This window comes from Orycteropus afer, unplaced genomic scaffold (genome assembly GCF_000298275.1).
Source record: "Orycteropus afer afer isolate SDZICR_OR568_19922 unplaced genomic scaffold, OryAfe1.0 scaffold00262, whole genome shotgun sequence".
Taxonomy (NCBI): Eukaryota; Metazoa; Chordata; class Mammalia; order Tubulidentata; family Orycteropodidae; genus Orycteropus; species Orycteropus afer.
In genome coordinates, this window is record NW_006921849.1 from 535969 (window position 1) to 548962 (window position 12994).

Below are 12994 nucleotides of genomic sequence, written 5' to 3' on the forward strand. Positions count from 1 at the left end.
CATTCAGCCTGGAAATCTTGGATTCATCATGCATTGGAGTCAACAGCTGGTACTGCCTGCCAACCTCGAGCTCAGATATTGCAGGTTTTCTTTTTTTTTTCACTGCGTTCTTGTTTGTCTGGAGGGTGCAGCCATTTTGATTGTTTACTCATGGCAGCCATTTTGGATATTTAAAGTGACCTAGGGTGCAGCCATATTGAATGTTTACAAGTGGCACCATTTTGAATTTTAAAGTGATAGCATTCTCATTTGGATTCCAGGGACCTAAGGACAGGCAGCGAGGTGGGAAGCAGGGAGGGAACAAAAAAAGAGACCTAAGAACAGGCAGCAAGGCAGGAAATGGAGAAAAAAAAAAAGGCAAAGGGGTCCAGAACAAATTGAGGAGTCAGCCGCTGATTCCCAGGTGAGGAGAGGGAACCTAGGTTATGCCCCACAAGAAGTGAGGCGGGAAGGCAGGGAGAGGACAGAAAAGCCAAAGAGGATAAGAACAGATTGAGGATTTAACTGCAGGGAGCCAGGTGAGGAGAGGGAAACCAGGCCACCCACCACAAGCAGTGAAATGGGAAGCAGGAAGAGGACAGAAAAGGCAAAGGGAACTGGAATAGATTGAGGAGTTAGCCAAAGGGATGCAGGGAACATTAAAAGAAGATGGAAGGAATACACAGAGTCACTGTACCAAAAAGAACTGGTGGATCTTCTTCCATTTCAGGAGGTGGCATATGATCTAGAGCCAATGGTACTGAAGGAGGAAGTCAAAGCTGCAATGAAAGAATTGGCAAAGAACAAGGCTCCGGGAATTGACAGAATACCCATTGACATATTTCAACAAACAGATGCCACACTGGAGGCACTCACTTGGTTATGCCAAGAGATTTGGAAGACAGCTACTTGGCCAACTGACTGGAAGAGATCCATATTTGGATCTTTTTGGTACAGTGACTCTGTGTATTCCTTCCATCTTCTTTTGATGTTCCCTGCATCATTCAGTGCTTTGCCCTTAGAATCTTTCAATATTGTAACTGGAGGCTTAAATTTTTTTCTTCAGTTCTTTCAGCTTGAGAAATGTTGACCATGTTCTTCCCTTTTGGTTTTCTAATTCCAGGTCTTTGCACATTTCATTATAGTAATTGGCTTTGTCTTCTAGAGCTGCTCTTTGAAATTTTCAGTTCAATTCTTTTATGTTGTTATATCTTCCATTGGCTTTAGGTACTCTCTGCTCAAGGGCAAGTTTCAGAGTTTCTTCTATCATCCATTTTGGTCTTCCCTTATTTTGTTGTCTTTTTAGTGATCTCCTGCTTTCTTCATGAATGATGCTCTTGATGTCATCCCACAATTGACTAGAAGAGATCCATATTACAAAAAAAGGTGATCCTACAGAATGTGGAAATTATGTAACAATATCATTAATATAGCACACAAGTAAGATCTTACTGAAAATAATTCAAAAAAGGTTGCAGCAGTATATTGACAGAGAACTTCCAGAGGTGCAAGCTGGATTCAGAAGAGGACATGGAACAAGCAATATCATAGCTGTTGTCAGATGGATCTTGGCTCAAGGAAAAAAATACCAGAAAGATGTTTACTTGTGCTTTATCGACTATGCAAAGGCATTTGATTGTGTAGATCATGACAAATTATGGATAACATTAAGAAGAATGGAAATTCCTGAACACTTGATTGTACTCATGAGGAACCTGTACCTTGACCAGGAGGCTGTCATTTGAATGGAACAAGGGGACACTATATGGTTTAAAATCAAGAAGAGAGTGCATCAGGATTGTATCCTTTTCCCATACTTATTCAATTTATATGCTGAGCAAATAATCCGAGAAAGTGGACTATATGAAGAAAAACGTGGCATCAGGATTGGAAGAAGAATCATTAACAACCTGAGATACGCAGATGATACCACTTTACTTGCTGAAAGTGAGGATAACTTGAGGCACTTACTGATGAAGATTGAGGAACAAAGTCCTCTGTATGAATTACATTTAAATATAAAAAGACAAAAATCCTCACAACTGGACCAATAAGCAGCACCATGATAAATGGAGAAAAGATTGAGGTTGTCAAAGAATTCACATTGCTTGGCTCTACAATCAAGGCCAATGGAAGCTGAAGTCAGGACATTAGATAACATCTATCACTGGGTAGGTCGGCTGCAAAGGAACTGTTTCAAGTGCTGAGGAGCAAGGATGTCTCCTTGAGGACTAAGGTGTGCCTGACATGGGCCATGATATTTCCTATCACCTTGTATGCATGTGAGAGCTGGACAATGACTAAGGAAGACTGAAGAAGAGTTGATGCTTTTGAGTTGTGGTGCTGGCAAAGAATGCTGAAGTTCCCATGGACTGCTAAAAGGACTAACAGATCTGTCCTGGAAGAAGTGCAGCCAAGATGCCCTTTGGAAGTGAGGATGGCCAGACTTCGTCTCACCTACTTTGGTTATGTTATCAGAGGGGACCATTCCCTGGAGAAGGATGTCATGCTTGGTAAGGTGGAGGGTCAACGAAAGAGAGGAATGCCTTCGACGAGATGGATTGACATGGTGGCTGTGACAATGGGCTCAAGTATAGCAAGTATCATGGAGATGGCATGGAATGGGGCAGTGCTTCATTCTACTGTACATGGGGTCGCTATGAGTCAGAAGTGACTCGACGGCACCTAACAACAATGTAATTCTTGGTTGAAAAATTTTCTCTTTCAGGGTTTGACATATACCTGTGATAGTTGGAGCTGTGTCAACTTGGCTGGACCTCAGTTCTGTGTGGTTGTTCCCATGATGGGATCGGATGACTGTGTTCTTAGTGGCCAATCTGCCCAAGGGGAGTTTCCCTAGGGGTGTGGCCTGCTTCCAGGATATCCAGGGACATCCTGGGAAGAGAGACATTCTTTGGTGGATTGGGACCCTTGTGTGCTGACTACAACCTTCCGTGAGTGAGCAGCCCACAGCTCGGCTTGGAGATCTTGGATTTGTCTTTCATTGGAGTCAACAACCAGTGTACTGCCTGCCAGCCTTGAATTTCTCAGACCCTTCGGTTGCGGAAGCTAAGGCTGCCTCCAGCCTGATGTTTCCTCCAGGGACTTTGGACTTGCTGGCTTCTATACGTTTGTGAGCCATTTTCCTAAGATAAATTTCTCCCCACCCCCTCTCTCTCTATATATAAGTTTGCTGGTTTTTGTTTCTCTAGAGAACCCAGTCTAATACAATACCATACCATTGCCTTCTCACTTGCATGGTTTCTGCTGAGAAATCAGAGCTTATTCTTACTGGCTGTCCTTTGTAAGTAAGTTTTTGTTTTTCCTGTGCTGCTTTCAAGGTTCTGTCTTTGTCTTTGGTTTTTATGAGTTTGATGATGATATGTCTTGGTGATTTTCTTTTGAGGTCTATCCTGTTTGGGGTTCATTGGACTTCCTGAATGGTTATATTCTCATCTTTCATCATATCAGGGAAATTCTCCTCAGGCAAATCTTTGACAATTTTCTCAGCTGTTTTATTTTCCTCTTCCTGTTCTTGAATTCCAATGACACGTAGGTTATTCCTTTTGATGGTATCCCACATGAACCTTAGGCTTTCTTCATTTTTTAAAAGATGTTTTTTTCTGATTGCTTCCTTTCCAAAGAAGTTCAGGTATTTGTCTTCAATCTCATTAATTCTGTCTTCCATTGCATCAGTTGTACTCTTTTGCCCTTCCAATGTGTTATCTAATTATGACAATTTAGTATTAATCTTCTTGATGTCTATCTGTAGATTTAGAATCATTTCTAATTTTTCATTTATTTTGTCATTTTGTTCTTGTATTTTCTTCCAAAATTCTTGTAAGGTTTTTGTCTGTGTTCTCCTTGGTCTGTCTCTCAATCCTTTGAAGATACCTAAATACAGTTCTTTTGAATTCCTTATCAGAGAGTTCCAATGCTGCTTCTTCCTCAGGGATGTGTTCTGGGTCTGTATCCTGCTCCCGTGTTTCTACCACTTTATCTTGCTTCTTTGTGTGGACTGCGATGGTCTGTTGTCTCTGAGACATTGTGGCATTGTTGTATTTAGATCTCTGTTAACTGTTTGTCGAGAATAGCCAAGGATGATTCAGGCTTTTTTTGGTGGTTTTTATAATCATTGGCCCATTGGTGGTGAAGGAGTTGGTGGCTCTTGCTCAGTAAGTGAAGTTGGAGGAGGTGTGGATGTAGTTGTGTCTTATGGGCAAGTCCTACTCAGTTAGACAAAAATTACAATTGAATAACCATGAAAAAACTAAAAGCACATGGACGAAAAATGTACCATGTAATCACAGAGGAACAGTAACCAAAAAAAGAAAAAAGGGAAAAAGAAGAAGAAAAAAACAAGAAAACTTGCAATATCTGGAGATAGGGCACTAAGAGAAAAAAAAAGTTGAGAAGGAGAATAATGAAGAAAAAAATGGGATAAATGCAAAAAGAAAAGAAATGGGGTTAACCACAAGAAAAAATGGGGGGAAAAAAAAAAAGACTTTCAACCAGGAACAGGGAAAAGAAAAAATGCTGAAAACTAGGACCTGGGAAGGGAAGAATAAAGAATAATAGTAAAAAGGACAAAAATATTAATAATTATACTAGTTTTAAAACAGACAAATACAAGCAAACTAAACACCAGAAAAAAGAAAAAGAAAAAAATTGGTGGAGGACAGGTCAGGGCACCCAGGCTCCGTCCAAGCACACAGACTGGGATGGAGTTCTTGTGGGCCCAGAAGGTAGGTGGGAGTGGGAGATACCTGCACCTCTGTTCACCAAGTGGGTGTGGGGTATAAGAGTAACAAGAGGAATGTCGCATCTTTTCAGGCATGCTGGTCCAGAGTGTCCTTGGAGTTGCTGGCAAGCAGAACTTGTTCTTAAGCCCCTGGAATCTGGGAGAGCACTGTCTCTTTAAATATCCAAATGGTCAAGCAGCTTGTAAGCATTCAAAATGGTGGTGCCCTCCGGACAGGCAAAAATCCACAGCTCAGCCTGCCTTCCTCTTTCCCACTGCTTTGCCTTTTATTCCCCAGGCACCAGTACAGTTCTCCGTGCAGTCCCTTGCTAGCTGGGCTGATTTTTAGGTTAATTCTTGGGTCCTACAACCACTCAGGAATCTCCAAGCTGTCTGTGCCATCAGGATTGCTGCTAGACTGTAGCTCCGACTGTCTACTTTTTTTGGTATTTCCATGCAAATCCTTCTGCTAATTGGGGTTTAGTCCACTTCTATATCCTTCCCTTCAAGGCTCAGGCATCCAGGATTATCTTCTGTGTCAGTGTTAATTGGTTTCCCTTTTCTTTGTTGAAGAGGGTCTGTGCAGTCTTTCTGCCTAGTCCACCATCTTGGAATCCTCACCTAATCCACTTCTGTATACTTCCTTTCAAAGCTCCAGGCTCCAGGATTATCTTCTGTGTCTTTGTCAATTAGTTTCTCTTTTCTTTGTTGAAGAGGGTCTGTGTGGCTTGTCTGCCTATTCCACCACATCACTGGAAATCCTAAACTGGAATGTTTTAAAAGGATTATGTGTTTATCTGAATGTACTATAGATATTGAATGTTCTCTAACCTAATTATATGTTAGAAAATCTGGTAATGTTTTCTTGTTATGTAATATCAGACATTGTGTTGAGTGAGCTGATAATAAACTCATTGTTGTTGTTGTTAGATGTTGTTGAGTCTTCTAGCTCACAGAAACCATATGTTCAACACAAAGAAACATTCCCCGTCCTGACCCATCCTCATAGTCATTGCCATGCTTAAATTCATCATTGCAGCCACTGTGTCAATCCATCTCATTGAGGGTCTTCCCCTTTTTAACTGACCTACATTACCAATCATGGTGTCCTTCTCCAGGGAATGGTCCTTTCTGGCAATTTGACCAAAACACAAGAGCTGAAATCTGGGCATTCCTCCTTCTCAGAAGAATTTTGGCTGTATTTCTTCTAAGAAAGATTAGTTCCTTCTTCTAGCAGTCTATGATACTTTAGTATTCTTTGCCAGACACCACAATTCAAATGTATCAATTCTTCTGTAGTCTTCTTTATTCATTTTCCATGCATATGAGGCTACTGAAAATGCCATGGCTTGGGTCAGTTGTGTTTTAGTTTTCAAAGTGACATCTTTGTTTTCTAACATGTTAAAGAGGTCTTTTACACCAGGTGTACCCAATGTAATGCATTGCTTAATTTCTTGACTGCTGCTTCCATGGGTACTGATTGTGAATCCAAGTAAAATGAAATCTTTAACAACTTCAATATTTTCTCCATTTATCGTCATGCTGCTTATTGGTCTAGTTGTGAGGATTTTTGTTTTCTTTATGTTGAGGTGTAATCCATACTTAGGGCTATAGTCTTTGATCCTCATCAGTAAGTGCGTCAAGTCTTCTTCACTTTCATCAAGCAAAGTTGTGTCATCTGCATATCACATATTATTAATGAGTCTTACTCAAATCCTTATGCTGCATTCTTCTTTATGTAGTCCAGCCTTTCAGATTATTTGCTTAGCATGCTGATTGAGTAAATATCATGAAAGGACACAACCCTGACACACACCTTTCCTGATTTTAAACCATATAGTATCCCTTGTTCTGTTTGAATGACTGCCTCGCGGTCTATGCACAGGTTCCTCTTGAGGACAATTAAGTGTTCTGGAATTCTTACTCTTTGCAATGTTATCCATAATTTGTTATGATCCACACAGTTGAATGTCATTGCATTGTCAACAAAACACAGATAAACATGTTTCTGGTATTCTTTGCTTTAGGCTAAGATCAGTCTGACATCAGCAGTGATGTAGACACCCTCTTTTGAATCTGGCTTGAATTTCTGGCAGTTCCTTGTCAACATAATGCTGCAACCATTTTTGAAATTTTTTCAGCAAAATTTTACTTGCATATGATATTTATGATATTGTTTGATAATTTCTGCATTCTGTTGGATCACATTTCTTTGGAAGGGGCACAAATACGGATCTCTTCCAGTCAGTTGTCTGGGTAGTTGCCTTCCAAATTTCTTTGCATCAATGAGCAAGAACCTCCATTGCTGCATATATTTGTTGAAACACCTCAATGGGTATTCCATCAATTCCTGAAGCCTTACCTTTGCCAATTCCTTCAGTGCAACTTGGACGTCTTCCTTGAATACCATTGTTTTTGATCACATGCTATCTCCTGAAAGTTTGAACATTGACCAATTCTTTTTTATACAGTGATTCTGTGTATTCCATCCATGTTCTTTTTATGCTTCATGAATCAGTCAATATTTTGTCATAAAATCCTTGACTATTACAACTTGAACTTGATTTTTTTTTTTCTTCAGCTCTTTCAGCTTGAGAATTGCAAGGGTGTTCTTCCCTTTTAATTTTCCAATTCCAGGTTTTTGCACATTTCCCTGTAACACTTTACTTTGTCTTCTCAAGCTGCCTGTTGATATCTTCTGTTTAGCTCTTTTACTTCATCATTTCTTCCATTCTCTTTCTCTCCATTCAAGAGCAAGTTTCAGAGTCTTCTGACATCCATTTTTGGTTTTTTCTTTCTTTCTTGTCTTTTTAATGATGCTTTGCTTTCTTCATGTATAATGTTCTCAATGCCATCTCCCAACTTATCTGGTCTTTGGTCACTGGTGTTCACTGAATCAAATCTATTTTTCAGATGGCCTCAAAATTCACATTGTGTTTTAGCTTTCATGGAATTTTTAAAATTGTCTTCAGCTTCAACTTAAACTTCCACAACCAGAAAACCAAACTCACTGCCACTGAGTCAGTCCTCACTCATAGTGATCCTTCCTTGTGTTTCTGAGGCAGAATCACTACAGAGGTAGATTGCTCAACATTCCTTCTGAGGAGTAGCTGGTGGGTTTGAACTGCCAGCTTTCTGCTTATCAGTCAAACGCCTTAGGCACTACACCACCAGAGCTCCGACTATGCCACTGGAGCACTTGCATATAAGGAATTGATGATCCTTTCCACAGCTGGCCCCTGACTTTGTTCTGATTGATGATATTGAACTTCTCCATCATCTCTTTCCACAGATGTGGAAATTCCTGTGGATTCCATCCTGTGAGGTCCACATGTATAGGTGCCATATATGTTGCTGAGAAAAGGTATTTGCAATGAATTAGTGGTTGATCTTGCAAAATGCTATCGTGTAATCTCCAATGTAATTTTATCACCAAGGCCATACTTTCCGACTACCAATGCTACTTCTTTTTTCCAACTTTCACATTTCATTCCTAATTAATTATCAATATGTCTTGATTGCATGTTTGGTCAACTTTCAGACTGCAAAAATTGGTAAAAATCCTCAATTTCTTCATCTTTGGCTTTAGTAGTTGGTGTGTCAATTTGAATAACATTAATATTAACTGGCTCTCCTTGTAGATATATGGATATTATCCTATCACTGACAGCATTGTATTTCAGGATAGATCATGAAATGTTCTTTTTGATGATGAATGTGATGCCATTCTTTTTTACTTTTTCATACCTGGCATAGTACACCATAGACTGTCCTATTCAAAATGGCCAATACCAGTCCATTTCAGCTCACTAATGCCTAGGATATTGATCTTTATGTATTCCATTTCATTTTTGGCAACTTCCAATTGCAACTTTCCAATTTTCCTGGATTCATACTTTGTACATTCTACTTTCCAATTATTAATAGATGTTTGCAGCTGTTTTGTTTTGTTTTGTTTTGTTGTGCATCCTCCAGTGTCAGCAAATATAGGTCCTCAAAGCTCTTCTCCATCCACACCATTAAGGTTGATGCTACTTTGAGGAGGCAGCTCTTCCCCAGTCTTATTTTGATGCCTTCCAATCTGAGGGGCTCATCTTCTGGGCACTATATCAGATAACACTTCACTGCTATTTACAAAGTTTTCAGTGACCAGTTTCTTCAGAAGTAGACCTGGCCATGCACTTCTTTCTAGTCTGTCTTAGTGTGCAAGCTCCACTAAAACCTGTCTACCACTGGTGACCCTGCTGGCATTTGAAATACTGGTAGCATAGTTTCAAGCCTCACAGCAACACACAAGCCACCGCAGTAGGACAAACTAACAGAAGAATGATGGGAATATTTGATAGTTCAGAACAGATGGTTAATGACCACTACAAGATAAAACTATCCCAAAGAGCATGGCAGCCAGAATGGGGGTCTCTTTCAAGCTGGTGTGGAGCAGTCCTCCTCAATTGCCTGGAATATGGCAGAATACTTAACTTGGCAAATATCTTCATATTTTTTAGTTTTCTTAAGTGTGACATCAGTGATGAAAAAAGGAACAGATAGTTGGCTGTCATACCACTGGAAAGACATCTATATATTTTATGATTGCTATGCTTAAATCGTATAAGGAGCCCAGCTGGTGCAGTGGTTAAAGGGCTTTGCTGCTAACTGAAAGGTCAGAGGTTTGAGAAAGATGTGGCAGTCAGATCTGTAAAGATTAACAGTCTTAGAAACCATATGGGGGCAGTTCTGCTCTGTGGTTATAGGGTTGCTATGAGTCAGAATCAGCTTGAGGGCAGTGGATTTGTGTTATTTTAGGATATGATTCAAAGGGCTCAGAGGGACCAGGGGCATCATTATCTTCAACCTTTAGCCTTTACACTTTTTTTTTTTTAGTTGTTTCTTTTATTATTGTTGTACCAATATGAATAACACAACATTTTCCAGTTCAACATTTTTTCACGTGTATTTTTGTTTTGTTTTGTTTTGTTTTGCATGACACTAGTTATACCAGTCACACTGTGCAACCATCACTGATCTCCATTGTCCAGTTTTCCATCACCATTAACAGAAACTCAGAGCTTCCCCAAATCCCCTTCCTTCTGCCCCTAGTAACCTCTATAGAACTCTGAACTCTATACAGTGGTCTTTTCTAGGTATTTCCTTTTAGTTAGATCATTTACTTTTTTGACTCACTTACTTTACTCAGCATAATATTTTTGAGCTTCATCCATGTTGTGGCATATATCAGGACTTCTTTTCTCTTCATGGCAGACTAATAATCCATTGTGTGATGCACTGCATTTTGTCATCCATTCATCTGGTGATGGACATTTAGGTTGTTTCCACTTTTTGGCCATTGTGAATAGTGCTGCCATGAACATTTGGTGTACAACCAACCCTTACTTTTAGTAAGGAAACTAAAATCTAGGAAAGTGAGATGACTAGTTCAAAGCATTTAAAGTAACCAATACTTTAAATTCTTTTTGCCTGTTGTGTCATAGTCAATAAGTTGAATATTTGCTCTCTTCCAGGCACTGTCTGGACCTCAGAAAAGTTAGGATCTAGCAGGCAGAGACTAGGATCTTTGTTCTCCTTTCATTCTGTAATCAACTGAACATGTTACTCGTTTTGGAGCTATGCCCATGTCTGTCCTCACCCAGAAGTCACTGGTCACTTATTGCCATGTTCTTGAGATGTATCACAGGTAATGCCAGTTATCAATACACCATTCCTATCGAGACTTTATTTAACTTAATGAGCTTGGATAGAAGGAAACACAGACCTCAAGACTCCTTTCACACAATTCTAAGCTAAAGTCAAACCTTGGCAACCCTCCACCTGCCTTGCTTTATTTTCCTTAGAGCTGAACTCTAGCAGTCATCATCTGCACAGGAATAAGAAAACAAAATGTCACTATTCCCTTTGAAGGCTTCTCTTCCCATCTCCTACCTCCTCTAACTGCCTCATCCCTTGGATTTGGGCTTTCTTCTATGGTAGCCCCATAAGATCAGTTTGTTTTTCATATGTCTTTGATATCAATTGGAGCTGCCCTTTCAGGTGAAAGTGAGGAAGGAAAGTATTGGCATATCTTGGACATATTGAGTATCCAGTTTCAAGACTACCACAATAAAGTGAATATAGCTATGAAGTGAGTCATACGAATTTTTTGGTTCCCCAGTGCATGTAAAAAGTATGTTCACACTATACTGTAGTCTATCACGTACACAATAGTATTATGAAGAGTTTGAATATTGCAAAAAATACCAAAATGTGGCACATAGGCACAAAATAAGCACATGCTATTGGAAAATGACACTGATAGACTTGCTTGATGCAAGTTTGCCACCAGCCTTTAAGTTATAAAAAGTGCAGTATCTGCGAAGCACAATAAAGCAAAGCCCAATAAAATGAGGTATGCCTGTATGTGGTCAAAAGTCCCTACCAGCCAGGTATGAAGAAAATCTTGCAAAAATAAGATTGTTCTGCTAGATTTTCAGCATGTTCATTTATGTGATATTATTGCATAGCCTCAGGAGAAAACAAAAACAAAGCAAAACAAAATCAAAATTAACAGCCTGGTCTACCCAGGAGAGGCTCAGCTGTATTAAATAACTAGAACTGTCAAAAAAAAAAAAAAAAAAAAAAAAAAAAAAAAAAAAAAAAAAAAAAAAAAAGACCTTGGAACTCCAGAGTCTATGCCCATTTATTTTCTTAGGAGAGTTTCTCTGATGGTTGCTCACACTGGAGAACTTGATTTGCCATCAATATTTAAAATGAAAATAAAGTAGTTCTTAAAAAATGAAGATCACTTAAAACATAGTGCTACTTGAATGTCAAGAAGCCATTATGTTTAATAGCATTTTTTAAACTATTAAAGTTGAGTGGTTACTTTTTATTTTGCATTTAGTCACTCATGGGAGGCATTTATTTAGTCTTATATGCTACAAATAGTGATGCTGTTAGTAGAGAAGATTCACATTTTGAATAATGGTCTCATTTATAAAATATCTCTTAGTGTAATATATTCATAACTTACAGAGGAACAAAAATGCACAAACTGTTAAGAGAGGGAAAGTATGGTAAAACTTATGCTCTTAAAGCTATAGAATTGTGAAATCAGGGAATGTGATATAATTATTTTGAGCTGGTCAGATGACGTCTCTATATAGATATGTGTATATGTTGTTGAATGCTGTTGAGTTGATTCTGACCCATAGCAGGTCAATGTGACAGGGTAGAATTGTCCCCATAGGGGTTTCTAGGTTGTAATCTTTACAGGAGTTATTTGCCAGTTCTTTCTCCCACAGAACCACTGGATGAATTTGAACTGCCAATCTTTTATTTAGCAGCTGAGCACTGAACTGTAGTGTCATTAAGGCTCACTTTGTCTCTCTGTATATCTCTCTCTATATTTACAAATATGTGATATAATTATTTTGAGTTGATCAAATGGCCTACACTCCATATTATTATGGGGAAATCAACATAAAAAACATAGGAAAATATTTATACCTTTTCTTGTCAATAGGTTTAGGTATGTTCACACTATACTGTAGTCTATTATGTACACAATAGCAATATGAAGAGTTTGAAATATTGTGGATGGAGACCACTCAGTCTTCATCCATGATATATTCTAAGAACAAAAGCATTTGAATGAAATAAGTATGGAATATAAATATTTTCTATTCCTAGCTGTTATTTTGAAACAAGTTTAAATTATCATTCTGGATTCAGTTGTTGTTGTTGTTAAGTGCCTTCAAGTCAGCTCTGACTCACAGCATCTTACGTGCAACAGAGAGAAACACTGACTGGTCCTGCACCATCCTTATTATTATTTCCATGGTTAAACCCATTGTTTCAGCCACTAGATCAATCGATCTTATCGAAGATCTTCTTCCTTTACAGTGATCCTACATTTTGTTGTTGTTAGATGTCATTGAGATGGTTCTGACTCATAAGGAACCCTACGCACAACAAAAGGAAACCCTGCCTGATCCTGGGTCTTCACAATCTTTGCCACACTTAACTACGTCATTGCAGCCACGGTGTCAATCCATCTCATTGAGGGTCTTCCCATTTTCACTAACCCTCTAATTTACTGAGCATTACATCCTTCTTCCAAAGTATGATCTTAAATATATCCCTCCTGAATTTAGAGATCATCTAAAGAATAGATTTGATGCATTGAACACCAACGACCGAAAGCCGGATGAATTATGGGAAGATATCAAGAACATTATCCATGAAGAAAGCAAGAGATCACTAAAAAGACAAGAAAAGAAG